At 48.8% G+C, this 23229-nt stretch overlaps 1 pseudogene; it reads left to right on the top strand.

Moving 5' to 3' along the window:
* Positions 1–12917: 12917 nt before the first annotated feature.
* Positions 12918–23229, top strand: part of LOC105547983 — a 33739-nt pseudogene continuing 23427 nt past the window's right edge.

Raw genomic sequence — 23229 nt, 5'->3', positions numbered from 1 at the left:
CAGAGATCAGCTTTAATCAGCTTGAGCAAGGAGGGAGGAGGCCCTAGACAAGGACCAGGCCCAGGAGGGCACAGTGAACATGGGGCACCTGGGAGCCGAGAGCGAGCCCCAGGAGCATGAAGATAGCGGGGCGTGGCCACGATGTGATGGGGCTGGGCTTTTTCTTCTTAGACGCAAGGGCCGGATCGCCAGGAGGGGCCAGCTCCGACGCAGGAGGCCAGGGTTGCCATCCTTCTTGAACATATCCATGGCCACTGTGAAGGTGTGGTCAGGGGCAGAGTGGGGCAGTCAGAGGAGCTGGAGTTTGCATCCTTCTTGTACCACTCCACATGCATCCTGACCAGATCACTTTCCCCGCTGAGTCTTAGTTTCCCAACTACCTGAACTCCCTCAACCTCAGTTTTCGCATCTGTCAAATGAACAGCATGATTCTCTGGCCCGAAAGGGGAGCAAGCATCGGGTATTCATTCTTCCTGCATCTTGGGTCTCCTCTCATTTGGGGAACTGCAAGCCCATGGTTGAGTGGGATGTGAATTCACACCCCTGCCCCCAAAGGAGTCTTTCTCCTCCCCCCACCTCCTGCTTCCCTGTCTTGCTCGGCAGGCAGCGTTGGGCTGCAGAGGTGAGTCCTGCTTCTCTCTCTCTCCCACACCGTGCTTCCCGTCAACCCCCAGCCCCAAGGAGAGGCAGCAGTCTACATTTCAGAACCTTCTGAAGGGGGTTGTGTCCTTCTTCCAGAGCCAGCTCTCTTGAGAGCGCTCTGAGCTGGACAGCTGGTGGGTGGAAGACAGGCAAGACAGCGATGCCAAGAGACACAGCATTTCCAGATGATTAGAGGAAAAGACGCAAAGGATGTTGCTCGTCTCAGAAAAATCTGTGCAAACAGCCGTCAGGGAAATAGCTTCCCATGAAAGTCCCACGAATGAAAAACAAGAGGAACGAGGCGTCCACTGATCCCAGAATAGACAGGAGGAGCACGGCAGAGACAATCAGGATCGATTAGCCCTGTCTCTCTTCTAAACAACCACCGGAAGACAGCCTGTGCTGGGCCCAAGGACTCATTGATGGCCAGACCAGCCCTGACCCTGCGTGACCACCACGTGCGGCTCAGGGTGACGGTACTCAAACCGCAGGGAACCGGCAGGTGCGTGACATCCAGGAGGGAAAGCCATGCACTGCGGAGGTTTAAAGGAGGCAGCAATAAACTCTGTGACTTTGGGTTTAGAAAACACAGTGTATTCAGAGACAGCCAGAGATGATTTATAACATGCCATATTAGGGAACTTATAATAGCATCTAACAAGCGAAACCTCCGCATTTCAGTGGCTTCGTGTAACACCGTTAACTCTTGCTTCCTGAACAGCTCCATGTGGTGCTCCTGGTGGGCAGGTGGGCCTCCTCCTGGGTGACTCAGGGACCCCTGTGGCTCTGCTATTCAGGGGTAGTCAGAGCCCTCTGTGTGCAGCTGGCAGAGGAAGAAAGCGGCCAGGGGGACGGCCCAGCCCTGTCTCAGAAACCCCAGCCTGGAAGTGGCCCTTGTCCCTTCCACTCACAGTCCTTTTGAGAACAAGCTTCGTGCCTGGAAGCGAGGAGGGTTGGAACGGGGGCCCCGCTGGGAAGCCCTGTGTCTGCAGAACTCTGTCCCATGGGGGCCGGGGGGGCACAGATTTTTGCAGCCCTCTGATGCTGAAGACTTTCTGGGGCTGGGATGACCCAATGCCCACTTGGACCGTGCACTTCCTGGTGACCCTCTGAGACAACTTCCTGGGCAGAGGTGATCATCGTGGAGTCAATGCAAGTCTGGGAACAGTGGCCCGAAACTGTGCCCCTCCGGTGTGTCGGTCAGCACCGTCCTCGAAGGGATCAGGGGAGGGCAGATGAGAAACCAGAAGATCCGCAGGGCAGGAGGCTCCACTGGAGGCCCAAGCCAGGGCCACCCAGAGGAACGGGCCCTGGCCGGGGCAAAAGCCTGCTGGTGTGGTCACCGCGTTTCCTTCCCCTTTGTCCTCCTGCTTTTAAATGGGTTTGAGGAAGTCTCAGGACTACATCAGCTGTGCTAGGGGAGCCCATGAGGGCAACTGGGCTGAAGCGAGCGGTGAACTCGGGAGCAAGTCCAGGACGAGAGGTCCTCTGTGCCGCTGAACAGGGCTCCCTCCCTGGCTGCCCTTCACTCGGGCCCCTCTGTCTGAGCTCTTCTCCACCAGACTCCACCATGACCTGCTGAACTCAGTTTTAGCAGAGAATCCTAAGGGAGCCAATTGCGAATCCCCTCCCCTTGACAAATGATTGAATTCCACATCATCATTTTCCATCCACGGCCCCTCCCTTTGCCCATGGGCTGTCAATCCCCGGGTGTCCCCACTGTGTTCAGAGCTGAGTCCATCTCTGCCCCTGCTGTAATGCTCTTGAGTCAAGTCTTCCTTGCCATTTATAGCTGGTGCAGGGCACCCCACCGAGAGTAGGAGACAGTTCTCCCCGTCTAGGACATTCCTCTCAGGCCCAGGACCGGTCTTGCCTGCTGGGGGATAGGGGATGCCAAGAGGGGCTTTTCCAACACAGGCAGTGGCATAGGAGCTTGGGCAGGCATTTTGGGTGGGAACGGTGCTCACCTAAGGCTCCTTCTACCGAGCCCCTTCTGGCCTCTGCTAGGACGGGTGCGAGAGCCTGCATCTGTGCCCGGCTGCTCAGGGCAGAGTGGGGCAGGGCAGCGTCCCTGGGGAGCAGGCTCCCGGGCCTCGGCGTGAGAGTGCTTCAGGGGCACCCGGGCACCCTTCTTTGAAGGTTCTTTCTGTTTTTAAGCCTCTTTTAAACTGCCCAAGTGCCAGCTGAGGCTATTTTGGGATGAGCCATTCATCCCAGGGCCGTCTGGCCCTTCTGAAAACTCTCATTAAATTGTTCATCGACAGGAACCAAATACTTGGCCCCAGGGCCTCCAGGCTTCCCCTGATGTGTGGCCTCCTGGGGTCCTTGCCCGAAAGGCTGAGGGGGAACCTGGCTGGCCACCAAGGTCTTGTAAGTATCTTCTCCCTTAGAAATCCAAGTCTGTCTTCCAAAACCCCCCCACCCCCGCCACTGAGTTCATGAATATTCCCTCTGTGGACACAATGCGAACTTGCGTGCACATGGCCCACCCACCACCTGAGGGAGGGACAGCTTCCAGTAAGTAATTACTCAACACAGCGTCCCAGGACATGACCTCAGAATGCGAGTGAGGAGGCCTTTGTTGGTTCGGAGCGAAAGGGGGTGTTCCCAGGGCTGGAGAACTCAGGTGGCCCCTCCAGCAGTTCTGCCTCCTCGGGATCCCATGAGCTCAGCCTCTCAAGCGCAAGTGTTATCCAGAAATCTCTGGAATAGGATGAGAGGTGGTGAGAGGTCATTCCAGGGCCTTCCTCCCTGAGACCCTGGAGGGGCCCAAAGGAGCCTGCGGTGGGACTGGGCCCTAGATAGATCAAGGCCAGCCCTGGGACGGGGTGGGCCTGTCCCCAGGAGTCCTCCAGGGCTGCCCACCTGTCAGCACCCCTGGCCTCTCTCTTTGCAGCTCTCATGCCCTGAACTTCCAGGAGGGAGCCCTTCAGTGAGGAGTCCCCCAGTCTGGGTGGGGAGCCAGCCCAACCGGCTGATTCCTCCACTCTTGACACTGTGAGCCTCAGATACTGAGAGCCTGGGAGGATGGACAGTGACTGCGGTCAGCAGGAGAATGGGAAGCAGACGGGAGAGGAAGAAGCTTGCCTTCGATGGGGACCAAGGGGACTGGGAGCCCAGGCCCATTCACTGTAACATGTGTAGTAAATCCCATTATATTCATGCAAAGAATTCTAACAGCAAGGAAAAGGAAAGAGCTGTCAGCACGTCACAACACAGGTGGATCTCACAGACCTACTGCTGAGCTAAAGAAGGCGGCCACACAAATGTACATGCTGCATGGGGCCGTTTCTATCTGCCCAGACCAGGCAAGAACTATCTATGCCAACAGCTTCATTGCTGCTGTTTCTGGAGTTGTTGACTGGAGGGGTGAGGGTACCCTCTTGGGTGTGGAAATGTTCTGTGATCAGATGGAGGTTTCCTACATGTCTGTGCATGTGAGATGCATCCAGCTGCACACTTAAGATGCATGCATTTTATTGTATATGTTATGCCTTGATTTTTAAAAGTCTTTAAATATTTAATCCTGAACAGCCCTATGAAACAAACAATAAAACAACCCGAGGCTCCTGATGTCTTGGCCAGGTCACCCACCACCCCCAGGCCTCTCCAGGAGTCAACATCTGGATGCCGATGCCTGCTTCCCCCTCCGCACCTCACAGCCACCACCCAAGAGGGGCTGTAAGACTCCTCTCTGGCCGGCACTGGAGCCAGCTTTGAGCTGCCCGAGCCTGCTTCCTACGCAGGGTGCTTTAAATCTTCCAGATCACTGAGCCTTCATTTCAGAATACTTTATTGCTCATCCTCCTACCACGCAGGGCTGCTGCCTGTGTCAGCTCGCACGGAGGGAGGAAAATAATTATACCCCACAGCGCCAGTTGCATTGAAGGGTAGAGAGGCACCAGGTGCCTTCCCTTTCAGGATGCACAGAGCCAAGGGGAGTTCCAACCCTGCTCCTTGCTGACCTGGGCCTCTGCATCGTGACACTGACTGTCCCGCACATCTGGCTGCCGCCTCCTTGCCATTAGCTCGTGTCTTCCTCTGCGGGCTCCCGGGCTGGGGTCCTGAGAGCTGGAGATGCTGCCTGCAGGTCGGGATCCAAGGGAAGCTCGGACATGACTGTGGCCCAGACAGAGCTCAGAGTCTACGAAAGCCCCACAGAGTCCACCTGTGCCTTGTGACTAGGCAATGAGGTTATGCTGACCCCACGTCCTCTGAATGCTGTTGTGCCTGAGCCCCTGGGCTGCCTCCCACCCTCCTGCTCTGGACTTTGCCTCCCAATGTCCTGCCCTAGATGTTTCTGTTGGGGGACCCCAGAGGGCTGGTGAGAACTGGAGGGTCCCTGTAGGGTGGAGAGGATCAGAAGTCACATATCAGTGTGGCAGACATGGCTGGTCCCAGAGTCCGGGGCTCCTATTCTAATGGGAGGACCCCAGTGAAAGCACCCACCTGCTTCTGGCAGGGTTACTTAACCCCCTTTCCAATAGAACCTCTAGAGAATCTAATAGGCCCATCCCAATGGGCCTCTGCAAGGCTCCCAGTCCAGCCGCAGTCCCCTTTGTGTCCCCACCACAGCCTCCTCCTGGATGACTGACAGTGGGAAGGGTTGTTACTGCCAGGGACAGATGCAGCCACCATTGTCTGCAGCAAGGATCCTTAGTCATAAGTAATACTGTGTGTGGACACCAACAGCCCAGCCCAAGAAGCATTGGCCACACTGGGTCCAGGGAACACCTTCCAGGATGAGCTGAAGAGAAGGTCAACCTGCTCATCTGGACGGACTTGCTCCAGCCCCAGTCCCTGGGCACCTGGGGAGATCATGGGACTGACACCCCCTTTCCCAGCACGCACAGACACACCCGCAGGCACGCTCGCAGGCACACACACACTCTCACACACACACATCCCCGTATACACACATTCACAGACAGAAACACACATCCTTACATACCGGCACTCAGACACACTCACCATGCGCACGTGCCCTTACGTGGGTACAAGTACTCGTGCTCCCCCACACCCACATACACCCTCCCCTTGGTGCACACACGTGTCCATCCACACATGCACAGCCATGCATGCACACACTGGTTTTTGGGTACAGGCCAGTTCTGTAACCTGGATCCAGTGACAACCTCCTGTAAGTCTGCAGAGGCGAAGTCTGGCCAATGCATGCAGCTGCCCTCCTGAACAGAATGTCGTCAGCCTCAGCATCAGCATCGGGGTTCCCTCTTTACACAAGGGTCCCCCCTTATCAGCGGGAGATACATTCCAAGGCCCCCAGTGGAAGCCTGAACCTCGGGTAGGACTGAACCTTATTCTACTATGTTTTTTCCTGTACCTGCGTACCTCTGACAAAGTTTGTCAGTTAGGCACAGGAAGAGATTAACAACAAGAGTGAATAATCAGATAGAACAATTATAACAATATGCCAGCACTGCTACTCCACACTTTGTGGCCATGATGAGGTAAGATAAGGGTGACTTGACCACCAGCACTGTGACATCATGACAGTCGACCTGGTCATCGAGAGGGCTCCTAGGTGACCAACAGATAGGGAGGGCGCCTACAGTGTGGAGACGCTGGACAGAGGGGGAGGTGTGTCCAGGGTGGGAAGGTGAGGGATTTCATCAGACCATGCAGAACGACATGCAATTGAAAACTTAGGGATTGTTTCTTTCTAGGATTTCTGTTTAATATTTTTGGACTTCAGTTGACCACGGGTAGGGGACTCATATGCCCTGGTGTGTGAGGAGGACCCCGTCTAGGGGGTGGCATGGCCTGAGGGGTGGGCCGGGGTGTGTGACCCTGCTTCGAGTCCCCTCTGCCCATCCTCCTCCTGTCCCCGGCCCAGTCACTGGTTCCCAAGGAAAACCTCTCTAAAGTAGTGGCCAGTGACACCACAGTGCCCTGCCAGGACCCGTCCCTGGACCCCTCCTGCCATCTCCCCACCCTCTGTCCAGGGACCCATGGCTCCTCCCCAGCTGCCCCTCAGCACCCGGGTCTGGGACACATCGGCTCTCCTCGAGGCCTCTTGTGACTGGTGCCTCCTCTGTCACCCTCCTAGACCATGAGGAAGAAACGAGCCCCAGGTGTCTGAAGCGTCTCGGAACCCGGTTGTGCTGCCCCCCATAAAGCCCCGCCCAGCACCCTCAGGTGAGCAGAGGCAGCCCCAGCCTATCGCTGTGTGCCGAGGGCCAACCCCAGGGCAGAGATGGAGGCTGTGCTGGTGCCCTCGGCCGGGGGGGCGGGGGCAGATCCTGTCTAGGAGGGAGACTGTCTTTGGCCCCAAAGCAGGAGCTTCCTCCCAGCACTTGGCTGGGGGCCGCACAGCGATGGACAGCCCCACAGGAAGATGGTTCCAGACGGCTGAAGTCATGTTTATTGTATACATGCCATAGATACTGTCCTGTGGTCAATTAGCCGCCAATGTGGTGAGGAGAATGAGAAGAGACAGGGCCTCCTCGGTTTCCAGGTTGGCCCTGAGCCCCAGGATTTCTGCTCTGGAAAGCAAAGGCTACCCGTGATCCTTGCAGGCCAGTCTCCGAGACCTCTTGCTTCCGCACGTACGGTGCAGGGATTGGTGCAGAGACAGCCAAAGCTATGTGTTCTCGGGACCCCTTGGTTCTCAGTTTGACGAGATGGGGCAGGCCGGCCACCAATGTTCCAAATTATTCCTTGAACACCATGGGCCTGAGAGAGCCTCGTTGTTCTGTGGAATTTGGGCATCAGAGAACGAAGAGGCCCTGGGAGCTTCTTGTTACCTCCTCATTTCTCAGACCAGGAAACAGAGGCCCAGAAGAAAGGGGCTTGTAGGATAGCACGCAGGGAGCCCCTGGCCTGGGCTCACAGCCCCCATAGCCCCTCCTTCAAGGCCAGGGTGCTGAGGCATCACAACTGGGCTACAGGTTCTGGGATGGGGAGCTCACCCTTTGGCAAGGCTGCCTGCCCTGTCCACTTTCGGGAGAAGAACTCCAGGTGTCAGGAAGTCCTTCATTACACCGGCCAAGGCCCCCTTGCCCCGGGGCCCCTACCTCTGCTCAGTTCTGTACTTTTCAGCTCTCCACCACTCTGCCACAATCGCCTAACGAGACCCTGGAGACAGTGATCTCAGCCCCTGCGGCCCTGCTCAGCCAACAGTCGCATGCCCCCAGCCCTCAGGCCTGGCCAGTGCTTGGACATGCTGGGTCACCTCCTATGACTGCTGGTTGTGGACCCTCAGCAAATCCCACAGTGGGGGAAAAACTCATCCTAACCATGGCCCTAGACAGCTAGGAGGTTCTCGTAAGCTGAGGTCATTCTCCAATCAAATGAGAGAAGAGCTGGGGAAACACTTCCCAAGCTCTAAAGATGTTATGGATGTTTATTAGATTATATACGTCCTGCCAGATGTCCACAGGAACATTCATCGTCAGATCTTATGTAACTAATCGTGTCAGTAACCATGTCCAGACTCACGCCCTCCCTAACCAGTCCCACATGTCAAGTGTACACACACTGGTAATGAGAGCTGACACATAGGGAGCCCTTCCACAGGCCGTCAGCCGCTGTCAGTGTTAGCTCATTTAATGCCCACAATACCCCCAGACAGGGATTGCTGGGGTTTGTGTTCCCTAAGGCAAATACTGAGGCATGGAGACGCTGCCATTTTCTGTGCACGCACACACACACTGTACAACCATGTTAGACAAACTGCTGATGAAAGATCAAAAGGCACAGAGTCGTTGCATGCAGATAAGCATATGTTTGTATATAAATTTGCTCATTCATTTACTTATTTCAGAGAAGGATTTCAGGAAAGGTGTGCTCAAGGTGACCTAAGATGCACAAGTGGTGGCAAAGCCTGCAAGGTCCCTGCTGATGATATCTCTGTCCTCATCTCCTTCCTGCCTCCTCTCGCTGGCTCCAGTCATACAAACCTCCTTGTTATTTTCAGAACATTCATGGCCCTTTCCAGGCATGAGGCTCTGCCACCCTAACCACCACATCCAGCTCCTTCTCAGTAATCAATTCTCAGCTAAAATGTCGCCTCCTCAGAGAGCTCTTCTTCGCTGTCCACACATCACCACTATTACAGAGAGGTCCTTGCCCAAGCCAGTTACTATCCCATGTTCCTGTTTGAGTCTCATCCCAGCACTTTTGGTCTTGTACATTGACTTGTTGCTTTTAAATGTTGCTAGATTATAATCTCCCTAAGCACCTTTGCACTTGGGTGTTGCTGTGATCCTAGCCCCTTGCCCAGTGTCTGGTATGATGTGGTGGTCGGTAAGGGAATGAATGAATGAATTACAGGAGAATAAAATGAGTAGATGAGGAAGGAAGGCATGGACAACAGCAGCAAGTGGAGTCAGATCTGAGGCCTGGCTCACAAAGTGCCTGCCTTGAAATCCTATTTACTGAGCTTCCTAGTAGCCACGATGAAAAAAGAAGCATGATCAGTCTACACGAGTGAAAGGACAACTAGATATGCCACACTAGTGGGTCAGGAGGCATGTTGTTTTTTTTGATACAGAGACCAGATGGCTGTTTTCCCCTGAGAGTCCTCCCAAAGAAGCAGCAGCCATGATCTCACAGCCACGTGCCCCCCCGACCTCTTCGTGGTGCACACAGGCCACTTAGGGGTACGGCTGACTTTCAACACAGCCTCCTGACGGCTGTTCTCACAGAAGAGCGGAGACAAGGAAGCTGCTTTCATGCCTAGCCCCACGGAGGGTGACCGTGCCCACATCCAGATGGGAAAGGCAGCTGCAGGGCCTGAGAAGAGTGGTGGATGGTGGATGTTCTGGCCAGCACGGGGCTGCAGCCTCTGCCTGGCGTGCCATCGCTCAGGATCAAACATGGAAGAGGCAGAGTGCCTCCTGTCCCACCTGCGGTAGAAATCATGATCTTAGGAAAGACAGTTCCCACGCACCCGGAGATTCCCGGCAGGTAGGATCCAGGGCAGGCTGCAGGGGTGTCGGGCTCCATGTGCAGTTCACCCGGCTCAGACGGTAACTAATCCCTCTCCAGAGAGGCAAAGGCGGAGGCGGTCGATACCAGCTGAATGCAGTCTGGAATGTTTTTGACAGGTTTCTCCTCAAGGTGGTAAAAAGTCTTAACAGGGTCTGCAGAGTCTTGGCCATGTCAAAACCCATCTGCAAAAAGCAAGGGGCTCCTGCGGGGCTCATGTCTGCCGAGTGGAGACATAACTCCTGGGCTCTGCTCGGTCTATCGAAGTTGGCTGGCCCCCGTGGACTCCTGTTGCTCTCTGCCTCCCCCGGGCCTGTGTGTGCGGCAGGAAGCAGCAGCTACAGAAGGCGTTGAAGCAGGCAGAGGACCTCGGCAGGGCCGGGCACAGGAAAAGCCCCACTGAACCCAAAGAGTTCCACTGCAGTCACTGTCCATGTCTACAGGAGGCTGCAGGGCTGGGGGAATGCATATGTGCAAAGTCCCCTAACATTAAAATGACAATCGAAGCAAGAGACGTGTATTAATTTACACTTTCAACTCACAACATTGAAGTCAGGGAAGTGAATAAAAAGGAAAGTAATTAATTAGAAGAGAATATAGCGAAGTCCAGAAGACATTCTTGCTTCAGCGAACGGGGCCAGGGGGAAAACTGGCGTCTAAGAGATAATGAAATCTCATCTTGTGTCTAATCCATGTTCTCGGCCTCTGAGCAGATCAAATGGTATAAAAAATAGAAATTGACAATGGGTCTAAAATTGCTTATTGATGAAACCGTGGAATTACGTGATAGAAGAAATCAATTAAGTACTAAGAGGTGAGGCCCCTGTGGAAAGAAGAGGCTTGGAAATTAACAAAGGAAATTGAGTTGGGTGGTGAGAAAAGGGTTAGAAATTATCTTGCCAAAGGAAAAGTAAAAATAGAAGGCCACTTTGAAAGACTATATCATTAAAAGAAGTATGATGGAAGAGAGACTTGAAAATTGCATTCACCAGGGAAAGAAGCCTTCTCAAAATAGAAAGAAAACAGGGAACAATTTGCTGACCGAGCTCAAAAGCATCAAAAGCAATAAAACCCACAGAAAACAACAGCTCAAAGAAGAACATCAGGTCTACTTTGATGTTTTCCAGATGGGGAAACTGAGGCCCCAGGAGGGGCAGGTTCTTCGGAGGAGATACTTGTCTGCTATCCCTCCATCCCTCCTTCCTTCCATTCAGGAGGAGAAAGAGACAAGGGAGGAGGTTGGGGGGAGAGAATGAGAGAGAATGACAGAGATTTAGAGAGAATGAGAGAGAGACAGAATGAGAGAGAATGAGAGAATGACAGAAAGAGAATGAGAGAGAATGACAGAAAGAGAGAATGAGAGAGAGAATGAGAGATAGAATGAGAGAGAGAGAATGACAGAGAGAGAGAATGGCAGAAAGAATGAGAGACAGAAAGAGAATGAGAGAGAATGACAGAAAGAGAATGAGAGAGAATGACAACAGAAAGAGAATGAGAGAGAGAGAGAATGAGAGAGAGAATGACACAGAGAGAATGACAGAGAGAGAGAGAATGACAGAAAGAGAATGAGAGAGAATGACAGAAAGAGAATGAGAGAGAATGACAGAAAGAGAATGAGAGAGAGAATGAGAGAGAATGACAGAAAGAGAATGAGAGAGAGAATGAGAGAGAGAGAATGACAGAGAGAGAATGACAGAAAGAGAATGAGAGAGAATGACAGAGAGAATGAGAGAGAGAGAATGACAGAGAGAGAATGACAGAGAGAGAGAGAATGGCAGAGAGACAGAGAATGACAGAAAGAGAGAATGACAGAGAATGAGAGAGAGAATGAGAGAGAGAGAATGAGAGAGAGAGAATGAGAGAGAGAATGAGAGAGAGAGAATGAGAGAGAGAGAATGACAGAGAGAGAGAATGAGAGAGAGAGAATGAGAGAGAGTGAGAATGAGATAGAGAGAGGGAGAGAGACCCCACATGGCCATCTAGAGCTGGGTAGGAGACAGCTCAGTTGGTGCTGAGTGTCCAATACAGGGGCTGCAATTTGCTGGATTCGAGTCCCCACGTCCAGCCCACACACTGGAAGGGAGGAGGACCAAACCTCCAAATTCCCAAATCACCATGTTCCAGACTTGAGAGGACAAAAACAGAGACTCCCTCTATGTTCCTGCTGCTCCCCAGCTTTCTGGCTGCGGCCCCCAGCAGTGCCATCCACCCCGTGCTCAGACCAGAGCCCAGGGACCTCCCAGCCAGCTCCGTCCCTGCCGCCAGCAAGTCCTGTGGGTCCTGCCAGCCCTGACTCCAAATCATGGCCCCTGGCTGGAGCAGCCGTGTGGGGCTTTACCCAGCTGTCTCCTCCTCAGCGAGCCCCTCCTTCTGAACCCCCATCTAGAGGAGCCCTGTCCCCATCAGCCATAGCCACACCCACTCACCCAGTCCCTGTCTTGTCTTTGTACAGCATGATTGTGGCCTGGTGTTACCTGACATGTTCATTTGTTTGCTCCTCTCTTGCCTCCTACCCACTGGAATGTCAGCTCCTGGAAGCTAAGGAGCTTGTCCGCTGCTGCTGCTTGCCTAGAAAGCTTGGCATGGAGAAGACACTCAATAAATGTTTGTTGAATGAATAAGTAACAGCCTCTGGCCAGAGCCAGATGCCCGTTGTCAGAGCTCCCACTGTAGCCTGCATTCTGTCCCCGTCCCCTGCCCTGTGAATCCTGTATCAGAGGTATCACTCCTGTGAGACTCCACCCTCCAGGCCGGCCTGGATCAGAGCCCCAGCACCTGGGACAGAGCAGGTGCCCCAGGCGTTTTGTCGAGTGGCTGATACACTCAGCTCAGAGCTAGCTGGGGGGCTTCGAGTCAGATTTCAGAACTCAGAGGTTCATGCAGCTCCTGCATTTTCAGACAAGGAAACAGATCCACAGAGCTCATGGTGTGTGCTCCCAGGAACCTCAGGGCCAGCTGTGTCGGCCAGCACCTGTCTGCTCAGTTGGGCTGGGAGATGGGCAGCCGATACCTTTTGGGCACAGCTGAGATAAGAGGGCGGTGCTGGGCCCCTCAGGAAGCAGCATCTCCTCCTCCCTCCTCCTACTTCTGCTCAGGTGAAAATTGGATCTTCCCACCAGGAGGCTCAACCAATTTCTAGCCCCTGCAGGGGCTGTTCTGCTAATAATGTGTGGCAAGGATGGCCAGTCACAGACCCGGCTGCTGTCCCCGGGAGCTTCTGTGTCCAAAGCTCCAGGTACGCAGGCACATGATCTTTCTGAGTCAGAAGGAGACAGGCTTCCCGGGGCAGGGCAGGTGCTGCAGGGTGGGACACCCCAGGGCTCCCCATGCCCCACTCTGCCCCCGATGCGCTGGTCCACACCGAGCCCGGTGCTTACTGCCTGCTGTATGCCCGAGAGGGCAGCAAGTCAGGGAGTCGCCTTGTTCACGGAACCTCTGTTCTGGACCAGACCCTGCACCAGGACCCAAAGCTGTGTAACTGTGATTCAGCCCCCTGCAGCTGCTTGCCAGGCTCGGGGTGGGTCCCTGCATCCTGGCTGGCATCTTCTGTTGAACGTAAGACACGCATTTGAGGCCCACATGGGACCTCTGTAGGTGGAGTCGAGGCCTGGGGTGGGAAACCCCAATCCTCATTGCAGGTCTGCGCAGGGTCTGGGAGGGGTTACCAGAACCTCAGACTTCCTGTCTGAAGGATGAGTGACGGCTTCCAGCTGGGGTCTCCTGGCTGTGCCTGTGATGGCCCCACCTGCTTTGTAGTGTGAGCCCAGACACCACCATCTGGGGGAAGCTAGGATCCCCTGGGCAGAGTCTCCCCAGCTCCCGGCACACTGGGTCTGGTGGACATGGGGCACAGGCAGGCAGGGACTGACCCATGACTGCTGGGTACCTCTGCCCTCTAACCTCCCTGGAGACAGACTTGGCCTGTGCCTCTCCACAGGGCAGCCCCCCACCCACCTGCTCAGCCAAATGTTCTCTCCAGGCACCGTGCCTCAAAAGCCCACCCAAGGGGCCAAGGGGCCCCCACACCCTGTCCTCATCACCCATGAAAGGGAGAGGTTGTGGACCCAATGGTATGGAATAGATACATAGATCAAATGGAAGGAAAAGGGATGTGTGCACCAGAATGGAAACTACAAAGCAATGTGGAATGAATGGATTAAATCGTTATGTTATGCCATAAGAATGATCGTATTTTCTGTGCTCCATAAGAAGGCTGTGCAATCAGATCACCCTCTGACATTTACAAAACAAGTTCATCGTTCGTTCTCATTCAGTGAAAACCATCCAGGGTAGGTGCTTTCCCCTTGTTGTATAGGAAAGGACGCCAGAGCTCCAAGGAGCGAAGAGACACAGGCTCTGAGTCTCCAACCCACTGGTGTCATCTTTGAGGGCTTTGGTCCAGGCCTGGCTGGTCTGGCCTCAGCCATGGCCCCAGGGGGCCCCACCTCAAAGTCTCTAGAACCTGTATCTGACCGGCAGGTTTCAGATGATCTTGGGAGGTGAACTTGGGGCAGAGGAAAGGAGCTTTCATTTCTGGTAAGACCCAGAGTCGCCACACCTGAACAGTCCCTTGATATCTGTGGGTATCTGATATTTGCAGCCCAGTTTCTCTGGGGCACAAAAGTCACCACAATTCCAGACAGTTTTTTCACGTTTGTTTTTAATGTTGGGAAACTGCATGACCAAATTCATTTTACAAAGATCACTCTTGCTCATGTAAAGAAGACTGATTCAAAGGACAAATTGAAGGACAATTTGTAGTACATAAGAATTTTAAAACATGGGTATTCCTTAACCAAACAATAGTATTTCTAAGAATTCACTCAATAAGAATAATCACACAAATGTGTATGCAAAGACCTATGAAGAAGAATGTTTGCTGTAACTTTATTTGTAAGAGCAAAAATAAAAATTCTTCAGCAGAGAAATCACAAAACAAAACAATACTTCATACAATGAAATATTATGCAGCCAATAAAAATGTGATACATCTATATGTGCCAACATGACAGTATGTCCAGGAGTGAAACAAAGTCATGGCAGAACAATACTAAACAACTTTTTGGAGAAAATGTCCACCCATACATGTCAATGCAAAGAAAAAGGTCTGGAATACAGACCATTACCATGGATTTCCAAGATAAATGATCTCATTTTTTTGCAACAACAAAGGAAAAAGAAAGCACCAAACCCTAGGTTTCACTTAGTGCCTGATAGGCGCCCTCATCTCTGTGACAGAGCCTGGTGCTGAGGGTGCTGGGCCAGGTATGTGGAATTTGAGATTTTGTGCATTTGTGCATGCATACATGTGGATTTTCCTACTATTTAATGACAATTCTGGAAGCGTGGAAGGCACAAGGCAGTTAAGAGAGAAGCTCAGGCTGCCACCCCAAGAACATTCTTCTTGAGGAAGCGTCAAGACGAGATGAAGCCCCAAGGTCCCTCCCAACCCCGTCTGCAGCGCAGTCCCAAGGTGACGGGTGCCCAGACAGCTGGCAGCGGATGCGGAGGTGAATGTGGAGGCGAATGTTTGCAGCTGAAATCTTGCAGACATCTCTGATAATGGGAGGCTGATCAGAAATGGATCTGGGAGCTATCAAATGAAAGACAGGCCTTGCTTTGCCTTCAAATTTGTTGATTTTTTTTTTTTTTAAAGCCCCAACCACAAAGCATGAGCTCATGTGGGCATTTGCCGGAAAGGTGGCGGGCAGCCCCTGGGAGTTAGGCTTGCAGACATGGATGTTTCCACCGTGCCCTTCTAAACGAACACTGGGGCCCTTCAGTGGGGCTGCGTGCGGGAGCATAGTGGGGTGGGGTGGACCCAAAAGGATGGAATGGATAAAATAAATAAAACAGAAAGGAATGGAATGTATACACTAGAATGGAAACTATAAACCAGGATGGAATAAATGGACAAAATAGGTCAAAGTCGATAAAATAGAGTGGGCTACACTAGGAGGTAGAAAGGAATGGATAGAACCAACTAGAATAAACAAACAACATAAATTAGGTTGGAACTGAATAGCCAGAGGGAAATGGAGTAGAATGGGGAAAGTAAGGGGCTGGATTCTTAGGGTGGGAGGGGACTTTGGTCACTTTGCAGAAGAGGTCAGTTTGCACTGACATCTGGAGACACAGCTGGCCTCCCTTGATCAGCACTGCCAGGAACATTGGCGGGGCCCGTGGTTGAAGTTTGCAGGGTTTCCCTCGGAGGTAAGGCGGTCTATGTGTAGACCCCAGAGAGAGCCCTGGGCGAGTCCAGGACCCTGCACCCCGCTCCGGCCCTGTAATTGACTTGGAGTAAGCCCCATCCCTCAGCCGTTGTTTCTATCATGTTCAACGAGAAGGTTTGCTAAGATAACTTTGAAGAGTCCTCAAATCTAAGGTCCTTTATTTCACAGTTACTGAACAGTTTCCTGAAGCCAAAGGAAACCGCAGAAATACGAATCCTGTCTTTCCTGCCTCTAGTCACAATTTTGATCTTTTATCATGGATATCTTTGAGTTAATTTTGATTTTTAAATAGATTGTGCTAAAATATTATTTATCTCAATTACTGAGGATTTTTGCACATACACCACCCGCCCCCACCCCCCAACTGAAGGTTGTGCTTCCAATAAGTGCTTCACTTGCCTTACCCTAGTCCCATATTTTTGGTAGATACCATGACGACTTCGTTCCACAGAAGACAAAACAGAGGTTCAGAGAGGTTCTCTAATTACAAGATGCTGCAAACACTTATAGGAGGGGCCGCTCACTCTGTGAGAAAAAAAAGTGATGATGACTGTGCTCGGTGAACTCACAAGTGTGGCTCTTTCTGGGGCCAGGGGTTTCAGGAGACCTCTTACCAGGGACTAAGAGGGGACAGGCAGCCCCATGAGAAGAAGGACCTGCACATGCAAAGGGGTGGTGAGTTCAGCTGGAGCACAAGTCAGTGTGACTGAATTGGGGGCTCAAGGGAGATCCAGGTGGGGACTTTGGAGGCCAGTTCTGGTCCATGCCCAGACAATCTGCGTCTCCTACATGTATGCCCTGGCTAGTGCTACCAGGCGTGTGTGGGTGACAGAGTGACAGGCACCTGTCGGCAGCTTCTGGCAGGGGTTGAGGCAAAAGGCCCGAGTGGTGATGAGCACGCTAAGGGAAGCTGCTTTCTGTGCACTCATGGTCTGTCCCCTTGGGGAGAAAGACCTTTCCCAGCCTCAGCCCCCAGGGGGGTTTATTTGGAATGTATAGGATTTACATGAATCCTTGCCAAGTGCTAAGCACCGGAACCTAAACAGATTTGAGCCACATGTTCCTGATGCAGATTTGGGAAGAGATCGTGAAGTGATACTGGAACCCCTGCTTCTGCTCACTCTCTGGCCACTCACCAGCCTTGGGGACAGCCCCCTCCCAGCCCCCACCTGCACAGCCACCCCTTTCTTTGCTGAGAATCTTCAAGAATCAGGCAAAGTCACTGCTGAAGGCAGCTGGTGCCAAGAATTGCTTCGCGCTGGGGACACAGGACTGGGCTTGTGTCCCTGTGGAGCTCACTGTGCCAAAGGCCTGGCCCCTGTCCTGAGAGAGTTGCGAGTCCAAAAGGAGCTCCCAGCTGCTGATCCTGTCCGGAGTTTGCCCAGAGCTCGAAGCCAGGGCCCTGTCTGTGGGAGCTCATGGCCCTGAGGCCCCAGTCTATTTGGCCTTGTCCTGGGGCAGCTCCCACCTTCACAGTTGTGATAGGCCTCTCCTGAGGGCTATCCGGAGATAGCCCTGATGCTGAGTTTCTCTATGGCCCTCTCCTGAGGGCTTTCACAATATAATTTCACAATTACAGTGCGAAAACCATGACCCTGTCCTGAGGGAACCCTTGGCCTTCAGCCATGGACTTGCCCTGAAACATGACCTCATCCTGAAGGAGCTCAGCATCCTAAAGACTTTATCCTGTCCTGCTGGAGAACATAGCCCTGGCAACATGGCCATGAGAGACTGAATGTATAAACCGAATATGGCTAGGCCATGGATGAAAACAGAACTCTGACCTACAACCTGCCCAGGAAACCCACACAAACCTACAATAACAACTCAGGAAGCAAACCTACGGTGAGTTAGACTTGCAGGCCACGTGGCCATCTTTAGCAACAATCTAAACCCTGGCTTCTGTAACAGTTGGCTCCAAATAACCTGGACGTGGTTGATAACTGATTGATAACAGACAACTTCTCTAATTTGGCATGCACGTTAATGACTGCCCATGTCCCCAGACCCTTCAGTCTTAAGAAGCAAAAGCCTTACACTGCTGGTGGAGGGGTAGTGAAATCTGCAACCCCAGGGCACAGGCAAAAGCCCATTGTTTCTGGAGAGAAGGGCACAAGAAAAAACACTTTGCCCTGGGAGTAAAGTGGAAATGCACCTTGGGCCCTGCTGGATCTGACCCTGATGCTAAACAGAAGCTGCTACAGAGGTACAGAGAACTCCCCAGCAAGACCAATCACAGGCACAAGTCCAAGTTATCAGGGTAGGAAGGCAGGCAACATCCCACCCCTGAAACCAGGTGCAGAGAACCTGCCCCAGACTGAGACTAGACCACGACAACAGAGACGGCCTCAGACTTCCAGCATGAGCCTGGCATCAAGCAGCAAACAGGAGCAGTGTATGTGTGTGGTGTGAGGTAAGGGCCCAACAGCATCTCTCTGCATGGATATCCAGTTATCCCAGCACTGTTTGTTGGAAAAGTTTTGGCAATGAATTGCTTTAGCGTCTTTGTTAAAAGTCAATTGATCATAAATATAAGGATTTATATCTGGACTGTCAAATTCTGTTCTGTTTATCTTTACAACAGTGTCTTATTGCCTTGATAAGTGCAGCTTTATAGTAAGTTGTGAAGTTGGAATCTGAACACTCTCTATAACAGAATGGTGGCCTCCAAGAAGATATGTCCACATCCTAATCTCTGGAAACTGCGAATTCAATTTTATTTGGAGAAAGAGTCTTTGCAGATGCAATTAAGTGAAATATTTTAAGATGAGATGGTGCTGGATTATCAGAGTGGGCTCTAAATCTAATAACAAATGTTCCTATGAGAGATGCACAGAGGAGAAAATAGAGCAGAAGAGCATGCCAGGCTGCAGGCAGAGAGTAGGGCGATGTGGCCACAGCCAAGGAATGCCAAGAGCCACCGGAAGCCCAGAAGCTGGAAGGGAACAGAGACAGAATCTCGACTGAACCTCTGATAGGAGTGCAGCCCTGCTGACACCTAATTGCAGACTTCTGGCCACCAAAACTGTGGGAGAACACATTCTACTATTTTAAGTGACCTAGTCTGTGACACTTTGTTCAGGCAACCCTAGCTGACTAACACAGTATCCTCCAACTCTGTTCTTACTCAAGATTGCTGTGGTTGGCCAGGCACAGTGACACATGCTTGTAATCCCAGCACTTTGGGAGGTCAAGGTGGGTGGATCACTTGAGGTCAGGAGTTCAAGACCAGCCTGGCCAACATGGCAAAACCCCATCTCTACTAAAAATACAAAAATTAGCCCAGCATGGTGGCATATGCCTGTAATCCCAGCTACTTGGGAGGCCAAGGCAGTAGAATTACTTGAATCCAGGAGGTGGAGGTTGCAGTGAGCCATGATCGCACTATTGCTTTCCAGCCTGGGCAAAAGAGAGCAACTCCATCTCAAAACAAAACCAAAAACAACCCAAAAAAGCAAACAAAGATTGCTGTGGTCATTCTGAGTCTTTTGAATTTCCATACAGTTTTTTAGATCGGCTTCTCAGTTTCTGGAGAAAAAAAAATTCTGGAATGGTGATAAGGATTCCGTTAAAACTGTAGATCAATTTGGGGAGAACTGTCATCTTAACAATGTTGAGTCCTCCAATTCATGAACATGGAGCATTTATCTATTTAAATAGTTCTTTAATTTCCATAAGCAATGTTTTGTCATTTTCCATCTATGAGCCTAGTACCTCTTTGTTAAATTTACTCTGAAGTATTTTATGTTTTTGATGATAACGTGAAAGTATTGTATTCTTAAATTTTTATTTCAGATCACTTATTGCTAGTGTATAGAAAAAAACTGACTTTTGTATGTTGACTCTAACTTTGTTGTATTTGTTTATTAGTTCTAATAGGACTTTTTGTGGATTCTTTTAGTTCTTTTAGTTTCTATTGGTTCTAATAGGATTCTTTGTGGATGCAAAAGATAATGTTATCTGCAAACAGAGACAATTTTACCTCTTCCTTTGTAATTTGGATGTCTTTTATTTCTTTTTCTTACTACATTTCTCTGGCTGGAACCTCCAATAAAATATCAGGTAGAAGTGATGAAAGCACTTGTCTTGTAACTTGACCTTAGGAGGAAAGCATACAATCTTTCACCACTAAGTTTGATCTTTGCTATAGATTTTTCCTAGATACTCTTTATTAAGTTGGGAAATTTACTTTCTATTCCAATTTTACTGGCAGTTTTTTCTTTTTAATCATGAATAAGTATTGGATTTTGTTATATGCTTTTTCAGCATCTATTGAGATGATTGTATGATTTTTATCCTTTCTTCTATTGAATCATATTTTATTAATTTATTTTTGGTTAACCAGCCTTTCCTGGGAGAAATTCCACTTGGTCATGGTGTACAGTTATTTTTATTTATATGCTACTGGATTCAGTTTGCTAGTATTTTGTTGAGGATTTTTGCATCTATATTTACAAGGAATATTGGTTTCCTTTTCTTGTGATGTTTTCGTGTGATTTGGTATCAGGACAATATTGACTGCATAGAATGAGTTGGAAAGTGTTCTCACATCTTCACTTTTTTGATTTGCTTTGGACAAATGTTAACTTTTCTCCAAACATTTGTTAGAGTTCACCAATGAGACCAGCTGGACGTTGACTTTTCTTTGTGGGAAATTTCCAGATTACTAATGAAACCTCTTCACTTGATATAGGTATTAATATAATTCAGATTTTCTATTTCTTCAGTTTTGGTCATTTGTGATTTATAGAAAATAATTTAATTTAGATTATCTAATTACTTGGCCACAATAGTCTCTTATAATACATTTTATTTCTATAAGACTGATAGTAATGTCCCCTTTCTCCTGATTTTGGTAGTTTGAGTTTTTTTTTTTTTGCTCTTAGTCTACAAAAGGTTTGTCAATTTTGTTGATCTTTTCAAAGAACCGGCTTTTGTTTTTTAATCTTCTCAATAGTTTTTCTATTATTTTTTTGTTAATTTCCACTTTACGCTTTACAGTTCCTCTCCTTATACTGGTTTGGGTTTAGTTAGTTTGTTTTTTCTAGTTTTTTTAGGGTGGAGGTTTAGGCTGTGGATCTGAAATTTTTCTTCTTTTTTTAACGTAGGCATAAATTTTCCTTTGAGCCACTGCTTCCCTACATACCACAGTTTTGGTATCTTCTGTTTCTGTTTTCATTCCTATCAACATACCTTCTAATTTCCCTTGCAATTTACCCTTTGATCCTTTGTTATGTAGGTGCGTGTTGCTTAATTCCACGTATGTGTAAATTTCCCAAATTTACTTCTGTCTTTGACTCCTGATTTCATCCCATGTGGTCAGAGAGCATATTTTGCTGATCTCAGTTCTTTTAAATTTATTGAGACTGGTTTTATGGCCTAACATATGGTCTATCCTGGAGGAATGTCCAGTGTGCACTAGAGAAGAATACATATTCTGCTGTTGTTGAGTGAAATGTTCTATAGATGTCTGTTAGGTTTAGTCGATTTGTGGTGTTGTTCAAGTCTTCTTTTTCCTTATTTTGTCTAACTGCTGCATACATTAGTGAAAGTGAGGTATTGACATCTCTAACTATTTTAGTTGAATTGCCTATTTTTATCTTTAATTCTGAGTTTTGTCTTCATGTCTCTTAGGACTATGTTGTTAGGTGCATACATGTTTGTGATTGCTATATCCTCTTGATGGATTGACACTTTCATCATTATAAAATGTCATCTCTGTTTCTAGTAAATTTTTGTCTTAAAATTCATTTTGTCTGGTATCAATATAGCCACTCTAACTCTGTTTATATTTTCATGGTACTTCTGTTTCCATTTATCAGTATTTTCTACTTGTTTGTGTCTTTGCATCTACATTATGTCTCTTATAGATTGCATATAGTTGGATCATACTTTTTATTCATTCTGCCAATCCTTGTATTTTAACTGGAGTTTTAATCCAATTGATATGATATTTCATGTCATTATTATTATTATTTTCTTCAATTTTTATTTTAAGTTTGGGGTATATGTGCAGGATGTGCAGGTTTGTTACATAGGTAATCAGGTACCATGCTGGTTTCCAGCACAGATCATGTCCTTATTGATAAGGTAGGATTTGTTCATCATTTTCCTGTCTGTTTTCTATGTCTCATGCCCTTTTTGTTCTTATTTTCCACCATTACTGACTTATTTTGTTTTAAATGGATATTTTCTAGTGTACTATTTTTAAACTTTTCCATTTCTTTTACTATGTATTTTTTAGTTATTCTCTTCATTGTTGCATGTAGATTACAATTATTATCTCTATTTATAACAATTTAGTCTAGATTAATACAAATTAATTTTACTACAACACAAAATCTTTGCTTTCCTCTAGCTCTGTGTCTTCTCCACTCTTTTATGCTGTCATTGTCATACAAAATACAACCATATACATTGTTTTCTCATCAACATAGATTTATAATTATTGGTTTGTAAAGTTTTCTTTTAAATTAGAGAGGAGAAAAAAATTACAGAGATACATTCATATTTTTTTTTGGATTTACCTATATAGTTACATTTACCAGTGCTCTTTGTTTCTTTATGTAGATTTGAGTTACTATCTAATGCCCTTTCTTTTCAGCATGAAGAATTCCTACAGTATTTTTTGTATGGCTGATATTATGGTAATAGGTTTTTTTCAGTTTTTGTTTATCTGAAAATATATTTATTTCTTCTTTATTTTAAGGATAGTTTTGCTGGCTATAAAACTATTGGTTGACAGTCTTTGCTATTAACCCTTTCAGATGCTATGTCATTTTTTTCTGGCCTCCACAGTTTCTGAGGAGAAGTCAGCAGTTAGTCTTATTTGAAAACCACTGTTTTTTATAAGTAATTTTCTCTTACTGCTTTCAATATGTTCTTTTTGTCTTCAACTTTTATCAGTTTGACTATAATGTGTTTAGGTGTGGATCTCTTTGAGTTTAATCTACTGGGATTTTATCAAGCCTCTTGGATGTGTATATTAAAGCTTTTCATCCAACTTGGGAACCTTTTAGTCATTATTTCTTCAATTATTTTCTGCCTCATTCTCTTTTTCATTTGGGGGCTCTGATTATGCATATGTTAGTACACGTGATGATTTTTACAGATATCTGAGATGCTGTCCATTTTATCTTCATTCTTTTACTTCTGTTCCCTATACTCAATGATCTCTATTGGTCTATTTTTAAGTTTACCAATTTCCTTTTTTTCTCTCTCTCTGCCACCACTGAGAGAGAGAGAGAGAGAGAGAGAGTGAGAGAGAGAGCTTTTATTAGAGTAACATTCAAAACAGTTGATCGTTCCATCCTTTTAATTTTATTATTATTATTATTTATTATTCTTTAAGTTCTGGGATACATGTGCAGAATGTGCAGATTTGTTACATAGGTATACATGTGCC

Source organism: Mandrillus leucophaeus, unplaced genomic scaffold (assembly GCF_000951045.1).
Source record: "Mandrillus leucophaeus isolate KB7577 unplaced genomic scaffold, Mleu.le_1.0 Scaffold4, whole genome shotgun sequence".
In the NCBI taxonomy this organism is placed as follows: Eukaryota; Metazoa; Chordata; class Mammalia; order Primates; family Cercopithecidae; genus Mandrillus; species Mandrillus leucophaeus.
This window is presented reverse-complemented; position numbering and strand designations above follow the sequence as displayed.